This window comes from Papio anubis, chromosome 9, assembly GCF_008728515.1.
Source record: "Papio anubis isolate 15944 chromosome 9, Panubis1.0, whole genome shotgun sequence".
NCBI lineage: Eukaryota > Metazoa > Chordata > Mammalia > Primates > Cercopithecidae > Papio > Papio anubis.
Window position 1 is genome coordinate 96,989,149 of NC_044984.1, and position 15,662 is coordinate 97,004,810.

At 39.4% G+C, this 15,662-nt stretch overlaps 2 long non-coding RNA genes across 2 annotated transcripts in view; both read left to right on the forward strand.

Moving 5' to 3' along the window:
- Positions 1 to 417: 417 nt before the first annotated feature.
- LOC103876015 overlaps positions 418 to 15,662 on the forward strand; it is a 62,167-nt gene continuing 46,922 nt past the window's right edge. Inside the window, exon 1 of the long non-coding RNA XR_002515815.2 lies at positions 418 to 491. This is a non-coding gene — a long non-coding RNA (uncharacterized LOC103876015). The remainder of the gene's footprint in view (positions 492 to 15,662) is intronic.
- Positions 1,952 to 4,429, forward strand: LOC110740749. Its single transcript, XR_002515814.2, has 3 exons — positions 1,952 to 2,469; positions 2,844 to 2,954; positions 3,583 to 4,429. It is a non-coding gene; the product is annotated as an uncharacterized LOC110740749 (long non-coding RNA).

Here is a 15,662-nt window from a genome sequence, read left to right on the forward strand (position 1 = left end):
CACAGACTAAGAGACAGAAACAGAAACTCTTGAATTACTTACAATAATAAAAGCCTGTGTCTTTGCCTAGAAAATCCTAAGTAACTACTACTAGACAACTCCTCACCTAGATGACTACTTGTTAAAATTCTGACCTGAGATGGATGTTCCCCATATCCCTAGGCAGTGTTAGCTATAGTCAGTATGTGCCTGTAGTATAGTATTTACAATTGGTACCTATAACAAAGGTACTAATGATATCATAATTGTAGTTATTACTATATTATATAATAATGATGATTATTCCACAAACAAGGGACTAAGACGTAAAGAGGTTAAATGACTCCTCCAAGGTCTCACAGTTAGTAAGTTCTAGAGCTAAGACTCAAACCTTCTTCAGTCTTCTAGAGGAAGTCTGGCTCCAGGATGTGAGCTTCCAACCAGCTCCCCCATCTGCATCCAGGCCTTTCCATGGGCTCTTCCTGCTGCCTGGATATTCCAGCCTTGACCTGGTCAGTCAGTCCTCCCATTCTATGTTCTTATGGACCATATACCTTTCCTTTATGACATTTACTATTATTTGTAGGGATTTGATTATTTTGTCTCCCTAGATAGATTGTGGATGCATACAGGCAGAGATACTGTGAAGGCTTTTTATGCGGGGCCAAGACAACTAGCCGTCTCTGAAAGCCCATTCTCCTCTTTGTGGGGAGACACAAGGTGGCGGAATTATGCCAGACACATGCTGCCTAGCTACCTCCACTTCTTAGCCTCCCTTGCAGCTATGTGTGGCCACGTGATTAAATTTTGGCATATCAAATGTGGCACAAATGCTGGGTGCCACTTCTATTTCTCCTTTCTATTGTTGACAGCTGGAGCCAACTATGACTCAGTGCCCCCCATACAGAGGCTGGATGACAAAGCCACAGGAGATGGCAGAGGGTGAGGGATGCAGGCCCAAAGGACCAAGTGAAGTAGAGCTACCCACCAACCTGAACACTTACCTCAAATTATTACATGAGGAAGTAATTTACTTCAGTCTTTAAACCACTGGATTATTTTGGTTCTCTTTGTTACAGCAGCCTAACCTCACCCAAACTCACCACTACACTTCTGGAACCTAACAGAGTGTCTAGTATAGACCAGGGGCTTGATATATATTTGCTAAGTAACCAACTGAACAGTTACTTACAGATATGTCTTCCCAACTAGTGTGTGCACAGAACTCCTTATAAGTTGGGACTGTATCTTCTACCTGTTTTCTTCTGCATCAAGCACAGCATTGAACACATAGCAGGAGGCCAAAGGATGAATGAAGAAATGGTAAAAAGAGAAACATTGGGCATGTACATGGCCACGTTTGTACGTCTTTTTACATTTTGCCCGCTACAGAAATGCTTTTCAAATAGTTATAATACAATCTTATATAAACAGCAATTCAGCTGGAAGTTCAGTTATGAGGTATTTGTATGTAAGTTAATTATTATATCAAAATAATTGGAGAAAAGGTAGAGCAATGTATGATGTTTAATAGACTTGTAGTTAGGGAACCTGGCTTCTAGTTTCAGTTCTAGTTCTAGTCATGTCTGTGATCTTGGACAAATCACCTAAATTCTCCTGGTACCAGTTTACACATCTGTTAAATAAAAGGAATAAAAATGTTTCCTATAAGATGGTTTCTTAGCCAGGTGTGGTGGCTCATGCCTGTAATCCCAGCACTTTGGGAGGCTGAGGTGGGCGGATCACAAGGTCAAGAGATTGAGACCATCCTGGACAACATGGTGAAACCACATCTCTACTAAAAATACAAAAATTAGTCGGGCATGGTGACACATGCCTGTAGTCCCAGCTACTCTGGAGGCTGAAGCAGGAGAATCCCTTGAACCCGAGAGATGGAGGTTGCAGTGAGCCGAGATTGCACCACTGCGCTCCAGCCTGGTGACAGAGTGAGATTCCATCTTAAAAAAAAAAAAAAAAAAAAAGTTTCCTTCAAGTTCTAAAACTTAATAATTCTACATACTATACTTTTTTTTCTGGCAACGTATTTATATTCCTTATAGTTCCTCACTCCTTTTCTTAAAGATGACTATCCTCTTCCTGTGTCTTCACATAGCCTTTTCCGTGTGTGTGTGTGTGTGTGCACCTCTCGTATATCTGTTTGTGTGTCCAAATTTTCTCTTCTTATAAGGACACCGGTCAGATTAGATTAGATCCCATCCTAATGGCCTCACTTTAATTTTAATCACTTATTTAAAGGCCAAAATACAGTTACATTGGGAGGAATTAGGGGTTAGGGCTTCAACATATAAATTTTGGGAAGACACAATTTAGCTCATAACATTCAGGTCATAATGGCAATCTAGGAAGGTGGAGTTCTAAAGCTCAGTCATTGGCTGGAAGCTGGTGTGCTCATCTTATTAGAATTTGTAGCCCAGGAAGGCCAAGGTCAACGATTTCAAGTCTCCTCTTTGGATTGGCAGGAAGTGGGATGTGAGCACAGGATGGGGCTCCAATGTGGTTTCTGGGGGTGGGTGGTGGGGATGGGGCACCAGGGCACTGTGTAAGAGAGATGGGACCCTGACCAGACTCCTTGCTGTAATTGCCTGTTTCTGTGTCTGCATCCCCTCTAGACTGTTATTTTCTGGAGGGCAGGGACCACTTCTATCTTGTTGATCTTCAAATTCCCCAGTGCCTGGTGCATAGTTGGCATATTTGTGGAATGAATGATTCACTTCTGCAGCCTCTTCCCTGTGTGAAAGTTATTTTGTGTATCAGGAAAGCAAATTCTTTTTGCATCTAGAAATTTTCAGCCTCCTCTCATCTTGATCTTAAAGAGTTTTTGTCTTATTTTTTCCCTTTGGAAGTGCTTGATGCTCACAGATATAAGGACCATTTACGGAAGGTTTACCACACACCAGGCACAGTGCTCAGAGCCTCATGAGTCTCTCACTTAATCCTCATGACAGCCCTGCCAGGTGGGTGTTCCTTGATTCATTTTATAGGTGCAAAATCCACTATTCAGAGAGGTGAGCTCCCTGGCCCAGGTCACCCAGCTGGTAAGGGATTACCGAACTGGGTTTGAAACACAGGTCTGTCTGGTTCTAAAACACAGGCCCTTAACTACCTACACTTACAGTTTCACAAATGGCATTCCTGCCTCAGATTTGACAATGCCTATAGTTCTTCAGAATCATTTCCAAGAACAGCCAGGTCTCCTAACTACTCGGATCAAGTGACCCTGGAAAAATTGAAGACTTGACTCGTGAATGAACCAAGAGATAATATGCATACCAAAGCTAGATAATAGTAACAGTTTTAATTTTTTATAAAAATCTTTGCGAAGAACCCATGATGCTAGGGAGGAAATCTTCAAATTGCCCCAGGCTTGGTCTTCCCTTCTATTTCTTTCAGCATGTGGTACTCTATGGGGATTGGACAGAGTGTCTAGGCCCACATATTGAGACGAAAAAAAAATCACAAAAGGAGACTGGTTTATATTTTGTCAACTCAACTTGAGTTATGATATTTTTTCTCTTTCTTTTTCTTTTCTTTCTTTTTTTCCTTTTTAAAGCCAATTTGACTTATTATCTTACTATTGTGTAGACACAGCCCTGGTGATACCCTGTGATGAGTTGGAGATTCTTCAAGATCTAAACACAATGAGGGTGACTTAAGGACAGAGTTTCAGCTTTGCTTCTGACTCTTCTTGGTTTTGTGGGTTTAAGTTAATGTTATTTGAAAGTTTTTGTATGTGTGTGGTTGAATATATACTATAACTTGTTCTTTTGTGACAACAAGATTTATACTGGCGGTGTCTCTCATACCACTGGAAACTGGAAGGGAACCTACAATGTGAACCTCCGAGAGTTTTAAAAAGACAGCGGCCATTATTCAGCAGTGATGGCTTCAAGCTGCCCTTGAGCCTAGTTACAGCCTGGTGCTCCATCCTGGCCCACATGTGAAGTCAGCATGCAAATGGCCTGTCAGATATTTAATACTTCACATATGCATTTAGACAAAATCTCTGCCTTCTTCTTAATTAAGATTTCTTCAGTGAGTAGGACTGCAGGGAGAAAGAAAATGATCTGATGGAATTTTATTAAATACCAATTTCCTTCCCAAGTTTCTAACAGATTTTTTTTCACTTAACATGACTTGGCCTGAAAGGCGAAGGCATTTGAACAAGGTATGGAGGCTGGCATTTCATTTTGTATATCATTTTGGCTCCAGTGAACTGCTCCCAGTAAAAATGAGCCTGCGAGATGTAACTGTTTTATGCAAAGGCTAACAATGCTAGTCTTTTATAAATCATAAATCCTCTTAACCTCAAACAATTTGGAGCCACCAACTGTAACTGTAATCTATAAGGTCTCAACTCACAGGGATTTTGTTTCTTCTTGGTGCCTTTCAAGCCATTAGGCAATTTTTTTTTTTTTGAGATGGAGGCTCGCTCTGTTGCCCAGGCTGGAGTGCAGTGGTGCTATCTCGGCTCACAACCTCCACCTCCTGGGTTCAAGCCATCCTCTTGCCTCAGCCTCTTGAGTAGCTGGGACTATAGGTGCACACCATCACACCCAGCTAATTTTTTGTATTTTTTTTTTTTTAGTAGAGACGGGATTTCACCGTGTTAGCCAGGATGGTCTTGATCTCTTGACCTCGGGATCTGCCGGCCTTAGCCTCCCAAAGTGCTGGGATTACAGGTGTGAGCCACTGCGCCCGGCTGCAAATATTTATAAAAGTTCTCACCTATTAAGAGATTCAAAATCATTTTTTTTGTGGAATAGAAACTTTTAGTCTATACCTCCTCAGTTAAATTTTTGATATAGGTTTTATGAATTTCCTTTTGTTGAATACTTTCTATAATACTGACAGCCATTTGATTTAATTTCTTTCAGACCTCATTCTTATTAGACAAACCCAAGATAGGTGATAATTTTGTTTTGATGGAGGAATGGTGAGGTGGACAAATTATCATTGTGTAATTCTTACTTTTGGTGGTATTTTTCTGTGTCATGTGTGTTTATTTTCTTGAAAATAAAAAAGGATCAATGACAATTATTACTTGGTACTCTGTGCACTTAGGATCCTATACCACAAGTAATAGTAAACAGCTCTAGAAAACTTGAGCAGCAAAGGAATTTGCTAGAAGGAGATAGGGTACTTACAATATGTAAGAGATAGCTAGCGAGTTGGAGACTGATAGGTACTGGAATCCGGGCAGGTCAAGGGGGCAAGGCAGCAGGAAATATTGAACTACCCAAACAGGTTGCTACTGTGAAATGAGAAAACCAGTGACTACCAACTGTTGATTCCCCGCCTCATGCCTGTTGCTATCAGTCTGATCAAGATTCACAGTAGTCCTAGAAGCAAAGTTTGATTGGCATAGGTTGATCACACACTCTGTCACTGACTGGTGGAAGATGAGGCTGGTTTTTTAGGATACCCACATTCTCCCAACAATCCATTATAATAGAATCTCCCTGAACAGAAATAAGACACCACTGGGAAGGAAAATCGGATGCTGGACAGACAAAACCAAATGTCCACGCCTTGCTTAATATCACACTTAGGGATATAAGCAAAAAAATGCCCATTTTATTCTCAAATAGAATGCAGGGATTCCAAGAGCTTCAATAAGTCTCCTTGTAAATTAATTGTTACCTTGGTGAGAAGAATCTGATCATCTTAGATTCAATTCAATGAAGCCATTGTGAAATTCTCTGGCTTCAAAGTGGAGTCCTGGGAACAATACCCTTGATTCAATTCCACACTGCAAGTTGGGCAGTTTAGAAGGATGGAATGAATTTTCCTCCAAGCTTTGATGAAAGTTAATGATCCAGAGCTAGGATGCATGTTTTTATATGGTTGCTTATTATGAGCTATTTAACTTTTATAGCTTTATTAAATGTTTTATGGAAATGTGTATTTCATGTTTTATTACAGCTTTGTAGGATGGCCATATTTGGCTGAAAAGCCTGACAAATGAGAACAAATGTTTGCAAATATTGCTGGTAAGCAGTTTCTGTGTAAAGTTGTTTCATTTTAACAATTTGTGGGGGTGGAGTGGGAGGGGTTCTCTTTAGTGAAGTGGAGCAGAGCTGAGTGCTTATGAGGGGAGGTAAGAGGAATGGAGAGAAGAGAAGAAAGGAGAGCATGTCCAACATTCTAACTTTTTAGAAGTAAAGAGTAAAATTAGATACAAAATTTTATGGAGATTCCCTTTTAGTGAACCCTTGAGTTAGGAACAAAAGTGAACATTTAAGTTAGAAACACTCCCACCCTCAAAATACATCTGACTGATATTAAATATATATTATATATAAAGCTAAAAATAATATTTTGCAGTTAGTTATGTCATCCTTATAATAAACCTACGAAATGGGCAAAAATACCACTACTAGGTGTTCTAAGCATTGCTCCAAGCACTTTACATGCAGAGCTCATTTAATCTTTATAATAAGACTACTAGATGGATACTAATATTAAGTTCATTCCATAGATAGGGAAACTGAAGCTTCAATAGGTATCCCAAGCATCTGACTTCAAGTCCAATTTATTTCTCACTGTATCGCAGAGACCTCTGCTTGATAGTCTGATATGGAGGTTATTCAGGTTATTAATTGATCTTTGAGACACTTTTGTTCTCATTTTTCTATAGGCAATTTAAAACTATTGAGGGCAAATATTCTGAACTTATAGTCACACCAGCTAGTTGTTGGCACTCTCAAATTTGCCTTGTCAATACTCATTTCACCTGTGTCTCACTTTAGGTCACTGTCTGGTTAGAAAAGAGCTCAAATCTCCAGATTCCTTGTTCTCATATCTTTTCTGGAAATCAGTTTTTGTTTTTGTTTTTCCTCAAAACTTATACGGTTAAGTAAAAGCATGCAAAGCAGAAATCCCTTCCAGGTACTGAGAAATCAAAGCGTCATACAAAACATTCCTAAATCCTTGACTAGCTTTTTATCAACAATCCAAATTTTGTTTTTGTTTTTTCCTCCCTATGTTGTTAATGTTGTAATGAGGAATTCAACTGAAATATCTATTTTGTAAAAAGTATGCCTTAGACAATTTGGCTTTGTGTAACATCTCCTGTTTAGAGTATAACATAACATGAGTCCTATCATTCATTGAGAGCTTGCTGTGTATCAGAAACTGTGATTGGTAATATATATATGTCATCACATTTCATTTAATCCTCACTATGATATTAAGTCATGAAGATTATCATCTCATTTTTAACACATGAGGAAACTGAGGCTCAGAAAGTTTAAGAAGCTGTTAGTTTGGAAGTGATTTGTCTCTGCCAAAACCCATGATGAAGTTTAATTGCCAACGCAGCAGTTTTGGGAGGTGGGGCCTAGTGGGAGGTGTTTGGGTCATGGGGGTGGATTCCTCAAGAATAGATTAATGCTGTCTCACAGGCCGATGAGTGAGCTCTTCTTCTCTTGGGAATGGATTAGTTCCCAAGAGAGTGGGTTGTTATAAAGCCTGCCCCCACAAATTGCCAAAATGAAATATGGTTTTACCCAGAAACTGCTTACCAGTGATATTTGCAAAGCATTTGTGCTCATTTGTGAGGCTTCTTGGCCTCCTGTTTGGTCCCTTTTTGTACACACCCACTTCTTCCATTTTCTGTTATGAGCAGCCTGAGGCTCTTACCAGATGGGCTGCCTGATTTTGAACTTCCCAGTCTGCAGCATTCTGAGCAAAATAAACTTATTTTCTCTATACATTATCCAGTCTCAGGTATTTCATTATAGCAACAGAAAATGGGCTATGACAGAGGGAGAACTGGGTGTCAAGCTTAGGTCTCTGTCTCCAGTGTCCAGTGGTGTTTCTACTCCTTCATGAGGACTTTTTCTGGGGTGAAGGATTACCTGAGAGTATCCAAGCTCAGCTCACTGGCGAAGGTTTTTGTGAAATATTATGACATCAGAGTGGGGGAGACATTTGTGGATAGGGGCCTTCAACTGGAATGACTTCCTGGCCGTTGACTTTATTAATAGAAAAGTCTCCCATCTGGCATTCCTGCTGTGCTTCCCTCTCCTCCTTACTTCAGAATCTGAAAATCCTCCCTCGGCAGTCTCAATCCCACATGTGAAGCTCAAATTATTCTCCAGGCATATTCAGGACCCAAAAGTTGACATAACTCTTAATCATTGTGAAACTTGACATTTTGAGTGTGAGTACGTGTGTATGTGTATGTTTAGTAAAAAGAGCATGAGGCAGCACAGGGGCAGGAGGTGAGACATTATCCAAATGGATATGCATATGTCTTATATGTCTACATATCTTGCCATTGGAGAAGGGGAATATAATCAAAAGATGTATGTGTATGTGTGTGTTTCAAGTATGTGTGTGTGTAAGGGTGATCATGCAATGCATGTGCATATTTGTGTGTGGTCTGTGTGCTTGTGCAAACACAGATGTGAACGTGTATATTGGGAAGTGCTTGTGCTCAGGTGCAAGGGAAGGAATATGTAAATTCCAGGCTTAACTTTCAATAGAGAGAAATGTACAAATTCAAATAGCTTGAAATACATTTCCTAAAAGATGAACGGTTTAAATTTTCTCTAGACTGATAGTATATGATTTTCCATTTGAATTAGAAACACACCTCCCACTCAACAATAAGCTACTCTGAACAAAACACAACCAGGGATATGGCAGATCCATTTAGACCCTCCCTTAAGAAATCCAAACAAAAGGAATGGCATCATCAGGATGACTGCCACTGAGACAACTCTAGACTGTCTAGACATGAGTTAATTACTTCTATTTATCTTTCCAACTTCCTCCAGAATTAGCTAACACTCTAAGATTTGGTGAACCTTTTAATTATCTCCAAATTCTGACTAACTAGGGGGAATGGATAGAGCAAATAATCAGGAATTAGGTTTGTCACTGACCAACTTCATTTCACCTGAAGAGAATCTCCTAGTCTCAGTGGACCTCAGACTTTTCATCCACTAAATAGGTATAAGAATATTTGTCCAATCTACTTTACAAGGCTGTGGTATGAAGCAAATGAAAGAATGTGAAACCTTCTGTACAGCATATACATTATAAACCAAAATAAATTGTTACTGATATTGTAGTCTTGGAACTAAGCTGTTGAATGTATATGTTACCTGGGTTTTTCTGCTAACTGGTTAAATGAAATGAGTACTTAAGCACTGGAGGTGGAAGATTTGAGTTTGGGGGCTACTTTTTTTACCTTTTGGCAGAATAATCTTTGGGCATATAATTTTACCTTTTGATCCTTACGGTGTCCATATCTGTGAAATAGGTTTATAATTCTCATTCTAATTAACTCACAGGACTGTTTTAAGGATTACATGGGATGTGAGAGTACTTTGTAAGCTTCAAAATAGTATATGAAAGAAGAGAGTATTCATTAGTATTTCCCTTGTGAGCTACCATGAGCTACCACAATGATCCATTCTTCTCTTGGCTCATGTGACAAAAGAGAAAGCTGAAGAACTTTGCCAATAAATACACATTTTATTTACCTCCCGGCTTCTGAGCACATAATTTAAAATGACGTGTTCATGGATGCAGATGTGTTATTAAGAATAAAGACTAAGAGGCTCTATAACTACTCATGCTTCTTGAAAATGAATTCAACATACAATAGTGAACAGTTTGTTAGTTAATGAATCTATATTAATGACTGTGGGTTGTATTACAAACCTGGGTGTTTTTGTTCTTACATTTGCACTTTTAATATTGAAACATTAATTGGTTCATTTATTAAATATTTAAGGAGTTCTCACCTGGTTCCAGGTAGAAGCTAGACATACAGAGATAAAAAATATGTGGTCTCTGTCTCCAAAGAGCATTCAGTGTAGTTAGGAAACAGACAAGTTTAAAAAAAAAAAAAGTGATTCCAACTAGATGCATCAGGTGCATTAATCTCTATTAATATACAGAGATTAATTAATAACACCTGCATATACAGGTGTTAGTACTGTGGGAGCAGAGAGGACTGAAAGTCTGTGTCCAAGTGTCAGAAAGGGTTGCCCCAGATGTTTTATTTATGACAGAGCTGAGGCTGGTAGACTCAGTGAGAGTTTACCTTGCAGAAAGAGGGATAGGGGGACAGAGGACTGAGGCAGAGAGAATGACATAGGCAATACAATGTGGAAGTGTGAGAGTGCATTGTAGATAGCTGAATCGCAAGCAGATGGTTAGAATGCATGTGAGGATATCGCTAGTACTTCTCTCCTTGGGTTGGGAGAACTAGGGGCCAATTTATTAAGGGCTTGAAATTCCAGACAAAGAAACTTGAATTCTTTCTTGCATTCAAGGACATGTTAAAGAATTATAGGCAGGTGGATGAGATGATCAAATTCGCATTTTAGAAAAAAAAATATTCAAACCACTACTAAACATCTACCACATACTGTGTGTGAAACTCTGACAGATTAAAAATAAAATATCTGGCTGGGTGTGGTGGCTCATGCCTGTAATTCCAGCACTCTGGGCGGCCAAGGCAGGGGAATCACTTGAATCCAGGAGTTTGAGACCAGCCTGGGCAACAAAACGAGACCCTATCTCTACAAAAAAATAAAAATAAGAAAGGAGCCGGGCATGGTGGCACGTGCCTGTGGTCCCAGCTATTCTGGAGGCTGAGGTGGGAGAACCTGGAGAACAAGAGGTTGAGGCTGCAGTGAGCCATGATTGTGCCACTGCACTCCAGCCTGGACAACAAAGCAAGACTCTGTCAAAAAAAAAAAAAAAAAAAAGCTAAAATATCTTGAGGATCCAGACATTTATGCATGTTGGGAACCATAGCTTTTTGTCTTTGATTGCTTTAGAGAATAAGAGGGGAGGGAAAATTACTCTCTCACTGTATTAGAGCAGCACCAGATGCAGACCTGGAACATGATGGTATTTGGGCAAGAACTTGTTCACATCAACTCATCCTTCCTCATCCTAGTACTTTAATGGGGGTATTTTTCATAGGTTGGGACAAAGTCACACATCCTATTACCAGCAAACACTTATTACAGATCTCTCCCCCGATATGGCTTAACTGTGTCTCCATTCAAATCTCAACTTGAATTTGTATCTCCCAGAATTCCCACGTGTTGTGGGAGAGACCCGGGGTAGGTAACTGAATCATGGGAGCCAGTCTTTCCTGTGCTATTCTTGTGATAGCAAGTCTTGTGAGATCTAATGGGTTTATCAGGGTTTCCAGTTTTGCTTCCTCCTCATTCTCTCTTGCTGCGGTCATGTAAGAAGTGCCTTTTCCCCTCTGCCATGATTCTGAGGCCTCTCCAGCCATGTGGAACTATGATTCCAATTTAATCTCTTTTTCTTCCCAGTCTCTGGTATGTCTTTATCAGCAGTGTGAATACTAATACACCCCGTTTTTGAAGAATAAAAGGGAAACCTATGGGAGGGATAAAAATACTCTCTGTAAAAGAGAAATTCTCTAGATCTATGAAAAGTTATAGCAGAAAAGAGGAATAAATGTCTTAGGCTTAGAACATGAAGATTATTATCTCCAAAATGATTTTTTAATGGGGACCAGAAGAATTTTTAATAAGTTACAAGCAGACACAGGCTTTTAAAAGATAAGTACAGAGAATCTTGAGAAGAGGACATTCTGAAATGAAAATACACAAGATGAAATGTGAAGACAGCAAGTTGAGCAGAAAAATGAACTTGATGGGATCAAGAAGATGCAGCAGTCAGTTTAGTTAATTTCCCTGCCCACGCTTCTTTGTCAGAGTCAGTTCTCATTTCCCCAATAAGGAAAGGACACATGATTTGCTCTGCTCACAATGAGTAGGACCCAGAATGGACACATGATCTAAACTTGGTCAATCAATTCTTTTTTCTAGAATATGGGACACAGAAGAAAGAATTCTTTCTTCTAGAATATGCAGGCTTAGGTAGGGCTGAAAGAGAGAAGATATGTAGAGATGTCTTGGGGGCTATTTTATTTTCTGTTTATGGGGAAATAGAGATCTGGATTGCAGAGACCGGCAGATCAGAAGATGAAGAAAGAAAAACAGAGACAAGAGACCACAGGATTTGGAAAGAGACACAGAAAGAAAGTAGCTATCCTGGTCCCTGACAACTTTCCAGTTCCTCATTCCAGTCTCTTATGAGGCCTCACTAGACTTCCTGACTTTGGGTTCTATGAATTTACACTTGTATTATTTTAAAAACATTCCACTTTCGCCTTACCCTAATTTGAATGGGATACTATTATTTGCAACCAAATGGTCTTTGACCAATAAAGGAGGATTGCAAGAATACTAAAAACAAAACAAAACAACAAAAACCTCAGTAGTAGTATAGACTTCTGTTTTGCAAGTCAGCTGGAGAACAGCTTCACTGCAGCATTTCTTGATTTCCCACAAAAATACATATAAATTAAAGGATTTAGAAACAACTCACAATAACATTGAAAATTGAGTCGGGTAGTCAATCTAATTCTACAATCAAGAGAGCTGATTTTCAGAACTTATTTGGCTTAACCTCTAAATGGCATTTGTCCCTGTGGAATATTCTCTTTCTTGAGGCATTTTCTTTCTTTGGCTCCCATGACTACATTCTGATAGTTTTCATTCCTCCGTAGCTTTGCCTTTATCTGTTTTTCTTTCCCACTTCTTTCCCACTTGATCTTTTAAATAGTTCCTTAGCATTCATCTAAGCTACCTCCTCTTCCATTCTATTCAAGCAGTTCCACTCATGCCCATGGCTTCTGTTCTTACTCACATACTGATAGTTTTTAAATCTATGTACTCAGTCCATACCTCTTGACTGTATAAACGTCCTTCTACTAGAAATTTCTACTGAGATATTGCAACAGTAGCTCATAAGAAACCAAAATCATCCTCATTCCAGCCAAATCTGTCCCTCTTTAAGGAAATACTATACTTTCTATCTGCCCAGTCATTCAAACTAAAAACTTCGTAATTCTCCTAGCATGCTCCCTCTCTCTCCTCTTTCATATCCAATCAGTTAGCAAGTCGTGTTGTGAAAACTACAGAACAAAAAAACCTAGGACCCCCATTGACGTTTGATTTAGTGTGAGAAATCTCTAAACTTTATCTCCCTCCTGTGTTCCTCACCTCCTGCACAATTCTGATAGGTTCCTACTCCTTCCCAGCACACAGGTCCTGGCAAAGTGTAAAGCCCTTTGTGCATGGGTATGTGCGTGAGTGTGTGTGCGTGCTTGTGCACCTATGGTGGGAAGAGACAGATGCTTACATAAAGAACTCAACAGTGGATAATAGGAAATGAGCTTTAAATAAATACCCAGAGCTCAGAATATCAGAGAACAAGGCAGTGAATGTAGAAGAGGTGTGTTAAGTGAAATTGTGATACAATCTGGAGATTGGGCTGGAATGAAGTGCACTGACCCAACCTCACCTTGCACATCCCACCTCCACAAATTTTATAGTTGAAAAGGGGATTTTTCCATCACATGACATAGAATAAGCCCAACCCACATACTTTCTCTGTGGACAAATTCTATTTGAAAACAGTTTTTCATGCTTAAGAATGATTAAAGATGAAATAAAATCAATATGAGTTGCATAAAAAATTATAGAATAAAGGAAAGTATTGGAATACTCAAAGGAAGACCCTTTTTCTGAAAATGACCTATTATAGTGTATTAATGAAGGTATAAGCAAAATTTCTCAAAAATAAAAGAAAAAAGAAAAAAAAAGATAACCAGCTGGATGTGGTGGTTTACACCTGTAATCCCAACACTTTGGTAGGCTGAGGTGGGTGACTCACCTGAGGTCAGGAGTTTGAGACCAGCCTGGCCAATGTGGTGAAGCCCATCTGTACTAAAGACACAAAAATTCACCAGGTGTAGTGGCATGTGCCTGTAAGCCCAGCTACTTGGGAGGTAGGAGAATCACTTGAATGGGGGAGGCGGAGGTTGCAGTGAGCCGAGATCGAACCACTGCACTCCAGCATGGGCAACAAGAGTGAGACTCTGTCTCAAAAAAAAAAGAAAAAAAAAAGAAAGAAGGAAGGAAAGAAAGAAGGAAAGAAAGAAAGAAAGAAAGGAAGGAAGGAAGGAAGGAAGGAAGGAAAGAAGGAAGGAAGGAGAAAGAAAGAAAGAAAAGAAAGAAAGAAAAAGAAAAGAAAAGAAAAAAAGATAATCAAAAATAAAGTGTTTCAGTAGTTTATTCCTCTTTCATATAATGGTCTAGAGAGAGGGTCATTGGGGCAAAGGGCAAAGATATAAAGGATCTGTTTCCCTTCTATCTTGTTTTTCTGTAATCATCTAGAGCAGTAGTACTCAAATGTGGTCCAGACCAGTGCTGGTCTTGGGACTTCTTGCCACTAATCAGCATGCTCCCTCTCCCTCCTTTAAAGGTGAGACATGTACAGAAATTGAGAGTGTTTATCTGGCCCCATTGTGCACTGATACAGTTTAGAAGTAAGCGTGCTTATCATTGACCAGTAACAAGTAGTTTAAGGATAGTACCTATCTATAGACCACATTTTGAGTAGCACTGCCCTAGGGGGTCATCCTCATCTTTATTCTTTCAACTGGCTGTCACCATACAAAGGGAAATGACAGAAAATTCTTTAGAAAGAGCAGGTAGCAATTAAAATGAACCAATGTGAAATTAACAAAATAGAATGAAATAGAATATGATAAAAAAATTTAAAAAGAAAATAGAATGAGATGAAAAAGGAAATAATAGGATAAAGATGTTGAAATTCACCTTGGAGGCAGTAGAGAGCATGATCAGTGCTGCACAAAACCCCGGAAGTGGAGTAAAAGATAAATCTGAGCTGCTCTAGAATGCAGGGAGGAAAAAAATCAAAGAATTGTAAAAATAGAAAGAGAAAATGACAGATATGGAGGCTAACAACAGAGAACCAAAAAAACAAATAAATCATTCTCCTTAAAAAGGAAAAAGAGGCCGGGCGCGGTGGCTCAAGCCTGTAATCCCAGCACTTTGGGAGGCCGCGACGGGTGGATCACAAGGTCAGGCCATCGAGACCATCCTGGCTAACACGGTGAAACCCTGTCTCTACTAAAAAATACAAAAAAGTAGCCGGGCGAGGTGGCGGGCGCCTGTAGTCCCAGCTACTCGGGAGGCTGAGGCAGGAGAACGGCGTTGAACCCGGGAGGCGGAGCTTGCAGTGAGCTGAGATCCGGCCACTGCACTCAGCCTGGGCAACAAGAGTAAAACTCCGTTTCAAAAAAAAAAAAAAAAAAAAAAAAAAGGAAAAAGAAAACAGCACAAATAGAATCAAATTATTAGTTAAAAATATAAGACAAAACAATCTTAACTGACATGAAGTGAGAGCTATTTAAAGATATAAAGGGCTAACCCCATTCCAGGAGAAAATCAGTGAAAAGAGAATTAAATTTATATTCATCCAGGCATGATTTCTGGAGTAAGAGGATAAAGAAAAATTTAATAAAAATACAGACAGAAAAAACAATAATAAGAAAAATCTAGGCTCAGTCTTCTTCATATTGATAAATTCAATGCTTACAGAGTTTTGAGGTAGAAAAAATAACTAGGAAGCAAGAATTTTATGTGCAACCAAGTTATCTTAGTCTTTCGTGTGGGTGCAGTGGCTCACACCTATAATCCAAGTACTTTGGTAGGCCAAGGTGGGTGGATCACCTGAGGTCAGGAGTTTGACCTCAAATTCCTGGGAAAGTACTAAAACATTAT